Raw genomic sequence first — 16,049 nt, 5'->3', positions numbered from 1 at the left:
AAAGCAAATACAAAGCTCCTTCACAATAGGTCTCCAGACGTCAAATTTTGATGGCATTGTCTCCAGTTTATTGATAGGAAAGTGATGGATGTCTAAGGAAAACAGGGCCCAAATTATTCATTTGACTGATTCCAAAGTCAACAACACAAATCACTTGTCCTCAGGTTGCTGAGGACAGGAGCAACAGACAGGCTGCTCACATCTTTAGTCAGACAAAATGCACTCCCTTAAGTTTCAGAAGGATAAACACAGGAAATTTTAAGAAAGATACCAATATTGTTTTCCAGGCAATACAGAAAAGTTGCTTGGATAAAATAAGTGACATCCAGTCCTAGAAATTATCTCTTTGGCTAATTAAATCTGAAATAGGATGCTTTCTTCTTTCATAAACATGGCTGAAACATAAAGTATAAACTCAAAGGACACTAGAGATAAGCTAACTCGGACCTACAGAACCAAACTGATGCTGAGGATTATATTAACCCCTCAAGATTGTGACCGGGTACAAACTAGAATCCAGTTCTAACACCCAGAATTCTTTAATTGTTGTTCTTGTTTTCTCCCACTTTAAAATACTTCTTCTAGGAAGGACTAATTTTGTCTAAAGATAGGAGAATGAGGTTATAGGGGGTTTTCCTTACAGTCTTATACTTACCAAAACAAATTTCTCATACATAAAAAGTTGTCACTTAATTTACCATCATGCACAAAGCTAAAATTAAAAAAAAAAAGATTCATATGTTTTATAAAGAGAAATCCAATAATTTATTTTCCAATGTGTGTGTGTCGCTCAGGCGTGACTGACTCTTTGGTACCCCATGAATTGGACTATAGCCCGCCAGACTTCTCTGTCCATGGAATTTTCCAAGCAAGAATACTATAATGGCTTGTCATTTCCTACTCCAGGGGCTCTTCCAACTCAGTGATTAAACCTGCATCTCTTGTGTCTCTTGCATTGGCAGGCAGAGTCTTTACCACTGTGCCACCTGGGAAGCCCAGCATATTTTCCAAAGTTACAATTAATAATTTGGATACTCTTAGCCATGACAATCAATTAGTTACGAGTGACCTTTAGAAACTGAAGTCTACATTCTATACTCAATATACTAAAATTTAATGTCCCAGATATCTCAAAAAAGGTTGTTTTTTCACAGAAAGGCTTTAAATACAGGTTCATGTTACTAAATCTACAACAGAATTTCACTCCTGTAAATGTTTTCAATATGTAGCTTTACCCAAAATGTCTCTTACATCTGGCCCTTTGCATCTGAGTTTGCAGCATTCCTTTCTTTACTGAAGCTGCTCATTGTGAAGGACTATGGTTCCAAAGCATTCAGGCAAGATCATTTGCTAGAATCAAATCAAAAAGTCCAAGGACATAGAAATTTAAGACTTCATGTAAAAATATAGACATTATTTACATTTTTATACATGAAATAGGAGGCCTGTGATTTTCTACCTCAATAATCATCTAGAATTATGGCTATGTAATTTTCAAGAATATGTGGGTTTCCCTGGTCACTCAGTGGTGGAAGAATCCGCCTGCCAATGCAGGAGACACGGGTTTGATCCCTGATCTGGGAGGATCCCACATACTATGGAGCAGCTAAGCCCGTGAACCACAACTACTGAACCTATGCCCTAGAGCCTGCGCGCCACAACTAGAGAAGGCCCTCGCACAGCAACGAAGACTCAGTGCAACCAAAATTAAATGAATAAAAACTTTTAAAAAATAATATGTGTGAAATATGCTCAAAAGATAAAAGAGAAGCAAAAAAGCATTTGTATAAATTTTAGTCTAGATGATGATAGAGTTACCGCTATTCATTTATTTATTCAACACATATTTATTGAACATATAATATGTACCAGGCAGAGTGCTAGGAGTTTGGAATAAATCAACAAAAACAAACCAGAAAAAGATCCCTGCCCTCATGACATTTTACTGGGACTGTAGGGAGACATACAACAAACAATGAACCTGATAAATGGGTTATATATATCATACGTGAGAAGATAGTGTGCATGCGTGCAAGCTAAGTCTCTTCAGTTGTGTACAACTCTTTGCAACCCCATGGTCCTATAGCTTTCCAGGCCCCTCTGTCCATGGGATCCTCCAGGCAAGAATACTGGAGTGGATTGCCATGCCTTCCTCCAGGGGATCTTCTTGATCCGGGGGTTGAACCCTCCATCTCTTATGTCTCCTGCGTTGGCAGGCCAGTTCTTTACCACTAGTGCCACCTGGGAAGCCCGAGAAGATGGTACATGTTAACAAAAAGGAAGAGTCAGGCAGGATTAAGTGATGTCAGGAGTGCAGGGAGTCAGAGCAGTTTGTAGTATTGAAGAGAGTAGTCAGACAGGCTTATTGGGAAAGGCAGATATACAGGCAAAGACTTGAAGGAGTTGTGCAATGGAGCCAAGAGGATATCTGAGAGAACATTCTAGGAAGAGCTCATAAGGAATAAAGTACAGAATATATTTGAGGAGTAGTTAGGTGGCAGGTGTGTCTCAGGGGAGTGACACAGTGGGAGAGTATGAAGAGAGGAGTTGGGGGAGGGGCAGGGACAATGGCAGTCAGATCATGTTGGATCTTTGGCTCTGATTGAGATGTGGATTTGAAGGGACGGGTGTCATGAACTGATGCACATTTTAACAGGCTCACTCTCAAGCTACTGGGTTGAAAGCAGTGTGTAGGAGAATAAGAAAAATAGAGAAATCATCCAGGAGTCTCCCTCTGCAACCCTAGTGAGAGATGATGATGGCTCAAGTGAGGGAGGTTATTGTGGATTGGTAAGAAATGCTCGGATTCTGCATATAATTTGAAGGTTTTCCAATAGATTGAATGTAGAGTATGAGAGAAAGAGAAAAGCCCAAGATGACTGCAAGGATGACTGGAGGAGTCAAATTGCCATCAGTTGAGTTTGGGAAGGCTACAGGTGGAGAAGGTAGAGAGATAAGTTGCCTAATAGTCAAGAGTTTGGTTTCACACAGGCTGAGACTGGGATCCCTCTGAGGCTCCCAAGTAGAAATGCCAAGTAGGATAAGTAGGTAGTTGGGTAGATAAGTCCAGAATTTAGGAAAGAATTCTGGACTAGAGTTACAAATTTAAGGATCATCAGCAAACAGATATTATATAGATCTATAGTATGTTATCTGGTCCTAAATAAAATAGATCTAAATAAAATCACCCAATGAGTAAGTAAACATAGAGAAAAGAAGAGCATGGTCTGAGCCCTAGGGTTCTGCAACATCAAAGGCTGGAGAGAAGAGGAGAAAGCAACTAAGGAGACTAAGAAGGAGCAGCCAGTGAGGTAAAAGTCAAAGACCCATCTATTGAATGACGTGGATCAAGGAGGAGGGAAGGACCAAACACAGCCAATGGAAAGAGGTTCTGAACTGACGATTAGAACTGACAAGATGTAGGTCACTGGTAGACTTAATGAGGGCAGTTTTGGTGAAATTTGTAAAAATGAAAGCTTGATTGGAATGGTTTAAGAATGCATGGAAAATGAGAAATTGTAAGCAAAGAGCTTAATACAAACATGCTGGAGGGAGTGGAGTCAGAGAAGATTTTGTTTCATTTAAGAGAAAAATTATGTTTAAATTAAAAGGGGAAATGATGCATAAGAGAAATAATAAAGAATTGCTATAGCAATGTCCTTGAGTAGGCAAAAGGGGATGAGATATACTGAACAAAGGGAGCAACTAGCTTTTGATAGAAGCAAAGATGCTTTATGGGAACAAACAAGGAATCTGAGGGTATGGGTGTGGGCGTTCATAGGGAAGTAACTGGGATGTGGGCTTCTAGACATTCTCTTCTGATTACTTCAGTTTTCTCAGTGAAATAAAGATTTATCCCTGGGAAATAGAACAAGGAAGCAAAGCAGAGAAGGTAGGACAGAGTCCTGCTAGGTGAGTGAGGAGGGAGGGAACAGGGGATGGATAATTCAATGGCCTAACCACTTCAAGAACCCACTGAACTTTACAGCCCTGAATTTAAAGTAAGACAAGACATGACTGTGTGTTTTTCTCCAGAGATATTCAGTTGCACGACTACAAGCTTGGAAAGGCAGAGAGATTCTGTTTATCCAGGGTTGTGACTTTGCCAAGCATGTAAGGGGCCAAGGAGGGCAAGGATATTTACGGCAAATGCACAAGAGTAATCGTGATGATGGACCATGAAACTGAAGCCTAAGAACTAGGAGCAATGTAAAGCCATGCACTCTGCCTGCCCTTCTGTTATTGTCTTGCTTTACCTTTTTAAGGACAAGACCATATTTCCTGTAACTCTTTACAGAAACTACACTTTATCTGTGATGACCAGTAAATTAATATGTATTAATTGTCTAGTTACTTCTGGGTGTGCAAATGTAGCAGGTTCTCCAATCTTCAGTCATTCTTCCAGACTAAAGCCCCACTAGATCTGACAGATGGTCTATAAGTTTTATATTTGAAACACCATATGTCATGTACCAAAGCTCTGTACATATTTAGCTTCAAGTTTTCAGGTTTGGGTGATAATGTAGTTGATAGCACCTGTGCTTCAAAATCTGCCATCCAGAAGCTTCAGTTTCTCTTCCCCACACATTCATCACTTTAACCAGATGCTCCCAATTTCCTGGTTCCTCAGAGCACAGTCTGGCCATCCTGGGGTCTGAATCCTGTTTCACCAGGTCTTACATAAGAACCCTGGTCCAGGAGCAGAGAGCTGCCATCTGTCTGTTTCCCTTCTTCATTTCTTATAGATCTCTTGACTCATAACTACTGTTTCATAAATATTTGAAAGATGAATTAATTTCCCACAGTCACATGGAAGGCTTCATTTCTGCCCCACAGCTGTCTCTGACCCTTTTTATTACTGTCACCATGATCCAAGTTACCTTCCTAAGCACCATAGCTGGAAATGATGACGTATTATTCCATTTGACTTAAAATCCTAAGTGCAGACACTACTAATCCTGGTTAAAAGACATGGAAACTAAAGCACCAGAACATTCTTATCCCAGATCACTCAATAATGAAGTAATGAAACGAAAACTAACAATCTTCAGATTCCCATTTCAATTCACTTGAGAAAATATTTTAAAGTACATATGGCTGCAGGTTATGGGTGTTCAGGTTGCTAACTTGAAAAAAAGTCATATTGTCAATGATCCAAATAGGAATTTACCCCAACGCTGATGCTCCATCACTTAATTCAATACAAAGAATCAAAATATTCCAGCAAATGTGTTTACCTTATTTCCCATTGACTTCTTCTTTAAAAGCCAAAATAGTTTTATTGTGAGTAAAAAGTCAGACATGGATATGATGAAATCATGTCATAAAATGCAGCAAATAATTTCATTTAAAGGCAAGTGCTCTATTTTGTATAGGACCATTCATAACTAGCCTCCCAGATGGCTCTGGTGGTAAAGAACCCGCTTTCCAATGCAGGAGGCATAAGAGACATGGGTTCCTTTCCTGGGTTGGGAAGATGCTTGAAGGAGGGCATGGCAGCTCACTCCAGTATTCTTACCTGGAGAATCCCATGGACAGAGGAGCCTGGCAGGCTATAGTCCATGGGTTCGCAAACAGTCAGACATGACTGAAGTGACTCGGCACACACGCATTCATAATTAATAATACAACAACATTAATAGGTGTGCACATTCTTTTAGTGCTATCAAATACACTGTGCTCAGCTCTGAGGATACAGAAGCCAAGGAAATAGACACAGCCCTTGTCTTCAAAGATATGCAGTCTAGTGGTGAGAAGCAAACAAATATGTAATTATGATGGCATCATATCATGAAAGCAATACTAGGCCGGGACTAGGCGAAGATCCTCTCAACTTTATTGGACGTTGTCAACAAAACATTTTTCTAATAAAAAAAAAAAGTGCTACCAAATAGAAGGTTGAAAGTAATCATTTAGCCTAGAACCAGGAGTCTTGGTAATGAAGTTATTGGTCCATTGTTCTGCCTGTGAAGATGCTATTCCCTATAATTAAAATAAGACTTAAACACCTTAATTCTTCCAGCTTGATATCCAAGTTTACTCCTTTACAATACTGGTCTGATTTTTACATTTTTAATTACTTCTTTCCAAGGATATTTACTTGTCTATGTCTTCTACTACATCCTTGGCAAAAATCATGTTCATATCTAAATGAAACAACTGGTTTTTACACATACAATTATCAGGCATTCAGAATAGTCATTCTCACACAGGAATGTGGAAATAAACTGAGTGCATGCATAGAATTTAAATAGGATTTACTTTAGACCATGAGTGGGCGGCTACATATTTGTCAATTTGTAGGTTTCATTGAGGTTCCTCCTTTTCCATCATCAATCAGTCTTGATATTTCTTAAATTGAGAAGGAAGTCATTTCATTCCATTGTCAGAGGTAAGACTTTAAATGCAAACACAGGATCTTCATCTTTTAGTCTTCAGTCACAGCTTTGCTTAGAGATATCCCTGAACAATTGACTTCCATTTTTAAAAACATCTATTGAATGTTTACTGTGCATAAAACACAGGGATTAATTATGAGCCACCAAAGAAACCAATTTGGGGCACCAAATGAATATTCAGCTCCTCATAATATGCTCACCTGTCCCACAGGAGAAATAAGTTGAGGACAACAAAATCTGCTGCTCTAATGGATCTGTGATGGGCATGCAAGAGCCATTTGACTGCACCAGAACCCAATTCCTGTCTGTCATGGAAATGGATTAAAAAAAAGTACCCCCGAAATAGGAGTCACTATCTTTTTGTGATCAAGTGTACTTTTTAAGATTGTGCTCAAAAGAGATTAAAATTTTCATCTAGATTAACTCCTTGAGTGGGCAGAAATTCAGATGCCACATGAGTGGGCACAGGAAAAGAGGAACTTGGGGAAAACATTCTGAGACATACCAAGTTATAAATATTTGCAGCTTGTTATTCCTCTGGTTTTAAACATGAGAACTCTGGCATTTTGTTGCTAGTAGCCAGATTCCCAGTCTCTGGGTGATGAAACAGCACAGAAAAGTTGGAAAATCAAGATCTGTGCAATTGTTTCTCCCCACCCAATACATTCCAGGAGAAGCATTTAGTGATCACAGAAGGCACTAGAAGAAGTGTGTTCCTTACCGCTGTTGACAAATGGATCTTCTAAGCTGCCCTGTCTTCTTTTGAAGTCAGCATCTAGTAATTAACCCTTCCAACTGGCAGCATCTTTTCCATACTTCTAGTCAAGAGACGTTTCACGTTCCTAATAGCTGTGACTTCAGCAGTCCTCACGGTAATGATATTTGTTTGTTTCCGTTCCCATTTGCTCAAATGCTTTCCTCTAATTTAGTGACCTGAGCAGGGATATTAGGAAAAGTGGAAAACAATCATTCAGAAACTCATTAAAATATCTCAGCACAAAACGAGAGAGGCATGCATGAGGGGAATGAGAACAGCGGAAAGGAATAATAAAGATCTCAGTCATTACGGCTACTGTCAGTCTGGTTTCAGTCAACCCTAGACTGACAAAAAAGAAAAGTCAGCATGGAGTTTGGAAACAGCAGGAGCTGCTAAAACGAAATGTGAAAGTAACCTTGTACCATCCTGACTAAAGGCTCCGTCTACCAAGACAGTCTTTAAAAAGAAATCCATCCTCGTCTTCACAGGTTCAAATGCTATAAATACGAAAAGTAAAATCCACTTCTGGTTTGTTTTTTTTTTTTTGCTGGAAATATTCTGATGTAGATTTCCAAGTACAACATTCCCAGAAATGTGTCTACCTGGAATTTTACTGTAAGCAAGCTATTGATAGGTATTGAAGCAGTTTGTTTTCTCTGGTGAGATTAATGAGATTATGAATCAAGAAAGTGGGATTTTCACATCACATAAGCCACTTACTTGTTAGCTGTTAACTCAATCAGTTATCCTATGGGTACATCAGTGTTCCCAACCATAAAGGAGACACTTAACCCTTTACATTGCTGGGAGGATTTAGGAGGTAATAAATTCTTTTTTATTTAACCAACAAAATCAAGTTTTTTCCCAACTATAATGAGATATAGTTGACCAATAAAATTGTAAGATATTTAAAGAGTCCCTTATGACATACAATCGTGAAAAGATTCCCAACATCTAGTTAACTAACACATCTATCACCTCACATATGTATCTCTTTGGGGAGGGAAAGAGGTGTGAACATTAAAGTTCTACTCTCTTAGCAAATTTTAATGGTACTACAGTGTTATCAGTTATAGTCACCATGCTTTATTCTTAGAGCCCCAGAATTGATTCATCTTATAGCTGGAAGTTTGTACCATTTTACCAACCTTTCTCCATCCCCACCCCGGGCAAACACTTTTCTATTCTCTCTGTTTCTATGAGTCTGAATTTTTTTTTAATTCTACATATAAATGAAATGAAACAGCATTTTTCTTTCTCTGTCTGACCTGCCTCACTCAGCATAAGCCCTCTATGTGGTCAGAAATGACAGGATGACCTTCTTTCTCACGACTGAATCCTGTTCGTACATATCACATCTTCATCCTCTCATCCCCTGATGCACACTTAGGTTGCTTCCATTACTTGACTATTGTAAATAAGATCCAGATGACTCTTTGACACCCTGTTTTCATCCTTCTTTGGCTATATCTCCAGAAGTAGGGTTGCTGGAGCATATGGTAAATTCTTTAAAATAAAGCAATTATCCTTAAGATTTCAGGTCAGTCATCATGTTTTCCAAAAAGCCTGCCCTGAATACCATTTCTTATTCACACTTCATTCCACACCAACCCCAACTCCCCACCCACACACACAATACTTTCTTAGAGCATCACATAGTTTCCTTCCTAGTACACAACATAGTCTGTAGTCATGCACTGATGTATTGATTGCTTCCCTCTAGTCTAAACTCCATCAGGGCAGAGACTATGCACTTTGTTTACTGTTACATACCACCTACTTTTGCATCACAATGCCTGGCATATAGTAGGTTGGCAATAGTGAATCAAATGGAAGTTTTAAACCTCAGATCCGGAGAGAAGAAGTTAGAGTCTTGATAAATGTATAATCGAAGAACCCATTTTTTCCTTGATTTTTTCCTAGGCTTATTCCATGGAAGGGCCAAAACACATCAAAACACAGCCCAAAGTCCCACAGAGGAGCCCACCTTGTCATTATGGCTTTCCTGCCAGTCAGTGTTACAGCTGGGGCTCCTGAGCTGGCACTGTCCATTCTGTATCCTACAGGACTCACGATTATTTTCATTACAAAGACCGAAACTCATGAGTTTTAATTCTAACAAGGCCTTCCTTTGCTTCTTTTAAAATAAAATAAAAAAATAACTCTAATTCACCTATACAATTCTGTCTTCAAATTTGTATATGTACATTATACTTATCCATTCCAGTCCTTTCCTTTTATTCCTATAATAAAAAGACACATACATAATATTTTTCAACCATGAGCATTCAATAAATAATGTGTCCAAAAGAACTATGTTCTTGCAAAATGAATAAATTGTATTTATTCAGTCATACATACTGAAGCAGGCAACTCATTTTCTCAGCCAATTCAAAAATGAGATGATAATATGAGTTCCAAAAATCCTGCTTGCTTGGTATAAAGAAAAATACTCAGATTACCAACTGATCATTTTTCTAGACATAACCAGCTTGTAATATTTTCTTAATCTTGAAATAGGATGATTATTTTTCTATTTGGATCATTATCTGGAAAAATGATTTTTTTTACCTAAACAACTTGTCTAATGACACAATTGTCTAAATATTTCGTTTTTTCAGCCAGTTACTTTGACTCTGATAAAACCTGTTTTGGTCATTATCTTTAAACAGTGAACCTCGTGTTCTTGGTTACTGAGCATTCCTTTGGTTAATCATTCATTCAGCCCACCTTTATTGATCATCTGCAGTATATCAAGAACAGCACTAACATTCTGTGGACTCAGAAAAGCCCTTCCGGAAAACCAAGAGTTCCCCCTTTGATAAGAGCATCGCCACTTTCATCCATTTCATATAGAACCTGAGGGCTTCCAAGTCATCTAGGCTTTTCAATGTGCCCATTTTTTAATATCCAAATAAAATAGGCCGAACTTATAAACAGAAAATCTAGTCTTTTCTAAATATTTCTGGGGATTCTCTGGAAGTGCTTACATGTCTTAACTGATTCTTGTCACCTCAGAATCCAGATGGCTGTTTCCCTTCCTCCCAGATCACTCCTGGATGTGTCTCTACTGCTTCTCCATGAGTTTATCCTCTCCACACCTGGAGGAGGAGACACAGCCACCAGCTTGCATTTCCCAAGGCAGCTTGCATAGAACTCAGGCAATAGACTATTAAGCTAAGCAGCTTTACTGAAATCCGAGAATATCCTAAGACGATGATAATGCAGAACAGGAAAACAAAACTTAAAAGCAATATTACTGCTCTTGGAGGGACCTGGGTCCCATCCCTGGGTTGGGAAGATCCCCTGGAGAAGGGAACAGCTACCCACCCCCATGTTCTGGCCTGGAGAATTCCATGGACTGTATAGTTCATGGGGTCGCAAAGAGTTGGACATGACTGAATGACTTTCACTTTCACTTTTGGAGTCCAAAGGGGGCTCTTTGGGGTCCTGAGCCTCAAAGCCCATCCCCAGGCCTCAGCCTGTCCCACTTCACATCTACAGCCAGTTGTTTTTGTTCAGTCGCTAAGTCATGTCCAACTCTTTGCGACCCCATGGACTGCAGTAGGCCAGACTCCTCTGTCCTCTGCTATCTCCCAGAGTACTCAGATCCATGTCCATTGAGTCAGTGATGCTATCTAGCCATCTCATCTTCTGCTACCCACTTCTCCTTTTGCCTTCAATCTTTCTCAGCATCAGGGTCTTCTCCAGTGAGTTAGCTCTTCACATCAGGTGGCCAAAGTATTGGAGTTTTCAATCCCAGAGAAGCCTGAAAAATCAGTTAGTAACAGTTTGAGAACCCCTCAGACCAAGACAACTATCCTTTGCTTTATTATGATTCTCTTTATCTTTATTCCTTCCTTTCAGGTCATGCTTAGGCCTTGCCTTCACATAATCTATTATTAAACATAACTGTTTTCCCCCCAAAAAAGGGTACTTCTAAGATGAATTCTGACACAATTCTTAAGATGTAAGAAACACTTGCAGTCAACATTTTGCTACAATATCTGGGTTTTCTGTGTATTTTCTACATCTATTATATTCTATTATAACTTCTTTAAACAAAAAAATTATTTGTCCTTAAAAAAATGTGAATAATTCAACAGGAGTCCTTAAAGTTTTCATAACAAGTAAGTGACCAGAACTAGAAAGGGCAACCAGCCTGCAGGAGGCACCTCGCCCTGAAAAAGAATTTACTTTTGAGACAATGTAATATTTTCATTTTTGGACGCTCTTAATTTATCCCTTCCTTGTTTCTAGAAGACCAGTGGGACAAAATTTTCATAGGTTTACTTGAATACAGTATTTCTTTAAGGACTTAGAAGCAATAAACACTCAACACGAAGCAAGGGAACTCTATTTTAGTTGAACATCTTTGGACTAAATTAAGAATTTATTTCTACAGCAGGTTTCTATGAGAATCAGACTGTTCCTATTTCTTTCCTAGACATCACCCTCCTGACAGCCTCTTAGCCCTAATTAATAAGGGGAGAAAGAGGATGCAAATGTATTCCTACGCTAGATTATTTCCTGTAAGTTCCTCTCATTATTATGCTGCCTATGCAATGTCAAAGCATCTGTAAAGAAAGCTAAAACTGTAATCACCTAGCCAGTTGTGCTATATACATTAAATGTCAGTGCTGGATAACTGACCACTTTTCAACTTTTGTCTAGATGTTTTGAGGCCTTGAAAATATCAAACCCAATCTAAATTCATCCAATGTGATTAAACATAACTGTTTGTATTGGGCCTGCTAAGCTGCCTTGGTTTTTTCAGTGTGACAGAGCACATCAAGGAACTAACGTGAAAGTATTCAGGAATCTGGGGTGTGTTCTTGGTATTACACTGTATCATTATCTATCAATTCCACCTCTATCATTTGCCAGCTAGCCTTAAATTGGTATATTTATTCTCTTGAAAAAGAAAGCTAGGGCTTCCCTGGTGGTCTAGTGGTTAGGAATCTGCCTTGCAATGCAGGGGACACCAGTTCGATCCCTGGTCTGGGAAGATCCCATATGCCTCGGGGCAACTGTATCCCAGTACCACCTGGAGCTCTGCAACAAGAGAAGCCACCACAGCAAGAAGTCCTTACACCACAACTAGAAAGTAGATCCCGCTTGTCACACTAGAGAAAAAGCCTGTGCGCAGCAAAAAAAAAAAAAAAAAAAACCAACACAATCTAAAATACAAATAAATAAATAAATGAACAAAAACTTTAAAAAAAAAAAAAGAAAAAGAAAGCTAATATTTTTCTGATGATTAAAAGTATGCACAATAATTGTAAACAAAATTGAAAATACAACATAAAAAAGAAAAATCAGCCATGATTTCACAATCCCAGAGAGAATCAATTATAATTTAGTACATTTCCTTTTTACCATGAAATGTGTATACTAGAGCCTAACATTGGTAATCCATTGATGTTGGAATTTAAATTTCTTTATCTACCAGAATTTCATGATATTTTAAAGTCTTGATCTTTTCCCAATTCACAACCATCCTGATGAGCAAGAAGCTCAACTGGGTTCCATCAGAGTCCTTGGAGCAGGACAGACAGTACCTTCTCCTGGACATATCTTGATGCTGAGGGACAGCCCATCAGAAGCTAGAGAAAAGCTCTTCCCAAGATGTCAGAAACAGAGATGTGGTCCAATAATAGATTCTCAGGCTTTGGAAAGGAGTTGCTGACTTCAGCATGATGTCTATGGCTCAGATTTGCCTTCTAGATCGTTTCTCATTGATTTGTGCTCAGCATCCCAGGAGGCAGGTAGGGCTAAAAGCCAAAGTAAATAAAAGGGCCGTTCACTAATATTTTTATAAAACATTGGGCAAAGTAGCTCTTCTTTGGAAGTCATGTGAAAAACCTAAGAGAAAAGGAGGCAAGATTCACTTCTATTCAGAACCAGGCATGGCTCCGGGTCACTGAGACCCCAGGAAACATTCCTTCACCTTGGCCACTGGTGGCCTTTTGGGCACCCCTGGTGGAGTCACCTGAAATCAGTGACAGCTCAGATGGGAGCATTGAAGCCAGGAGATATTCACTAAAGGCAATTTTAAAGACAGTGAAAGCCCCATCAACAGTTTTCACCCACAGGGCCAGATTGAGAGAGGGGAAAAAAAAAAATCACAGGCAATGCATAGTAGCTTGTTGTTTCGTCACTACTCTTTGTGTAGTAGCTTGTTAATCAGCAAATGTGAGATAAGCCAGGGGATGGGTGTTAGCAGCGACAGTAGTGGGTAAGGAAGGCTTTTTAGACAGAGGTGCTATAATAACGAGTGGAAATAAACATGGACTACATCCACGAAAGGCAGAATTCATCAGCCCAAAAAAATCCTTTTGTAGAATTTGCTTACCTTATAACACCTACATAAAATTTTACTACTGACAAGCCAACAAATACTTTTTTTCTGTTTTCAGTAGATAACTTAGATGGTTACAGCATTCTCTACATATTCATTATGTGTATACTTGAAGACTATGAACGGTCTTTAATCCTTATTAAATTAATCCAATTATTTTGGCCTTTTCTGAAGCCAATCCCAAAGCCATTTCTTCTAGAATGAATGTAAACATCCCTAGCTCTGGAGTCTGGCCAAGGAGAGGCACTGGATGGGAGTCAGAGTGAGACTTCCTTCTGTCCCACCCACCAGGGAGTTTATTGTTTTGCCCAGCAAAGCCAGAAAGAACAGAACAGAATGCATCTAAAATAAACCCATTTGCCAATTTCTTTTCTTAAAAGCAACTACTACTTGCTTCAATCCTGAGCAAATAAGGAGACAGAAGGACTAATGTTCTTTCAGTCATCTGAGTCATCCGTGAATTAAATGGTTGTGAAATAGTAAGTAAGGAGAACACATTAAATGACAAGCAGCATGAGTTGAACATTTGTACAATGACTGTAACCATGTGCTGCCGTTTTCTCATCACAGACAATTTTGGTTGAACTTCTCTGAGATAGAAAATGCAAATTCGCTCTTCACTGTCAAAAAAATGTTTGATGCTGAGTCAATCAACCTGACAGGATATAATGATGGTGATGAGAATTATAGCACACTTATGGACGATGCTCAGTGCCAGGTTCTCACCTAAATGCTTTATTTGAGGAATTCATTCAATCCTCACAACAACCCTATTAACTCAATGCTATAAATGGCCCCACTTAAGATCAGTAAAATAAGGAACAGAGAGATTAGAAACCTGTTGGGGTAAAATATAGTAAGTGGAGGAGCCAGATTTCAAACCCAGATACCTGCCATTACAATTAGCAACTTTCCAATACCTTCCAGCTTCCCTGGTGACTCAGTTGGTAAAGAATCTGCCTGCAATGTGGGAGACCCAGGTTTGATCCCTGTGTGGGGAAGATCCTCTGGAGAATGGAATGTCAAGCCAGTCCAGTATCCTTGCCTGGGAAATTCCATGGACAGAGGAGCCTGGCGGGCTACAGCCCATTGGGTCTCAAAGAGTCAGACACAACTGAGTTACTTGCACTCACTCAATATCTAAATCAAAACTTTAAAAGTTCAATTTACTGTCTTGATATTGGTGATTTTTCAGGATTTTGATGTTGCTTCAAGTGACTGAATTGTTTTCATCTAAACAACTTCAGCATGATGAATAAAGTAATTACATAAAAGGCAAAACATAAAAATTAAAGAGATTCTGCAAATTGAATACTTTTTCATTTTTAGATAACTGAAGTTCAATCAAATAACTGTGTAAGAATATGAGATTCACCCATTTGGATTTTGTATAACACAGTTCAATGTTTATTGGGAGGAGATTAATGTGAATAATCCCATTTTCTAGAACAAAGAAAAAGAAGTAAAGGCTTGAATTAGCCACAGATTAAGTTTTTGGTACAAAATCCATTTTTTATTTCCTTGTTAACAATTAAAACCATGTATGGTAAGGCATTGTTTTTCCTCCCTTCTTGTTTCCCATTAGTACTTGGGAATGTTTCAGGTAAGAATCTGGGTTTTTAAGCAGCCACACTGCTTACAAGCACCTCACAAGCTGACAGTCATTCACTGACTCTCCTGATTGCCATCCTTCCTGCCCTTAACTCACTGAGACTTACTATTCACTTATGTGGCCGTGCTGGGTCTTAGTTGCGGCATGTGGAATCTTTAGTTGTGGCATGTGGGATCTAGTTCCCTGACCAGGGATCGAACCTGGGCCCCCTGCATTGGGAGTTCAGACTCTTAGCTACTGGATCACGTGGAAAGGCCAAGACTTATTTTCTATGGCCAGTTTTCTATGAGCAAAAAAGCAACTGAAGTATTCAATCGTTCTTTTATTTTCTCTCAATATATTTTACTAAGTAACAATTAACATCAATGGTCTTATTAAAAGTGGATTCAATTTATCCAACAAACCGAAGTATACCCAGAAGTTGCTCTATTTAGAGGACGTGGCAATATTAACCAGACTGGCCCAAAAGCACAACCATGTGCCATGTATTTTGTGCTGTCTTTTCATTCCCCACACCTGTGTATCTTGAGCTCTCAGAAACATTGGTTGGATTTAGTTAACTTGCAACATGAAAACCAAAGCTAATAAACAGGTAAGGTACTTCGTGCTGCCAAACTTGAATCTGGTTACAGAATAGGTCCTATTATGACTGCTAGTTCTGGAGAGGCTTAACATAGAGGACTAGAGAGAGACAGGGAGAGGGAGAAAGGGAGGAATAGGAGTAGCATGGGATGGTTATAGAGCCCCGGGTGGGTGAGAAACACAAGAGCTGAAGCAGGGCAGAGAAAAATCCAAACACGGGGAGCCTCAGGGACGCTGGAAGAATTGCCACCAGGAATAAACCTATGTCAGAGAGGACTCTTCCATTCTGTCTCAGTTCGCTTGAACTTCTATACAAAAATACCATAGACAGGATGGGTT

This window comes from Cervus canadensis, chromosome 3, assembly GCF_019320065.1.
Source record: "Cervus canadensis isolate Bull #8, Minnesota chromosome 3, ASM1932006v1, whole genome shotgun sequence".
Classification (NCBI taxonomy): Eukaryota; Metazoa; Chordata; class Mammalia; order Artiodactyla; family Cervidae; genus Cervus; species Cervus canadensis.
This window is presented reverse-complemented; position numbering follows the sequence as displayed.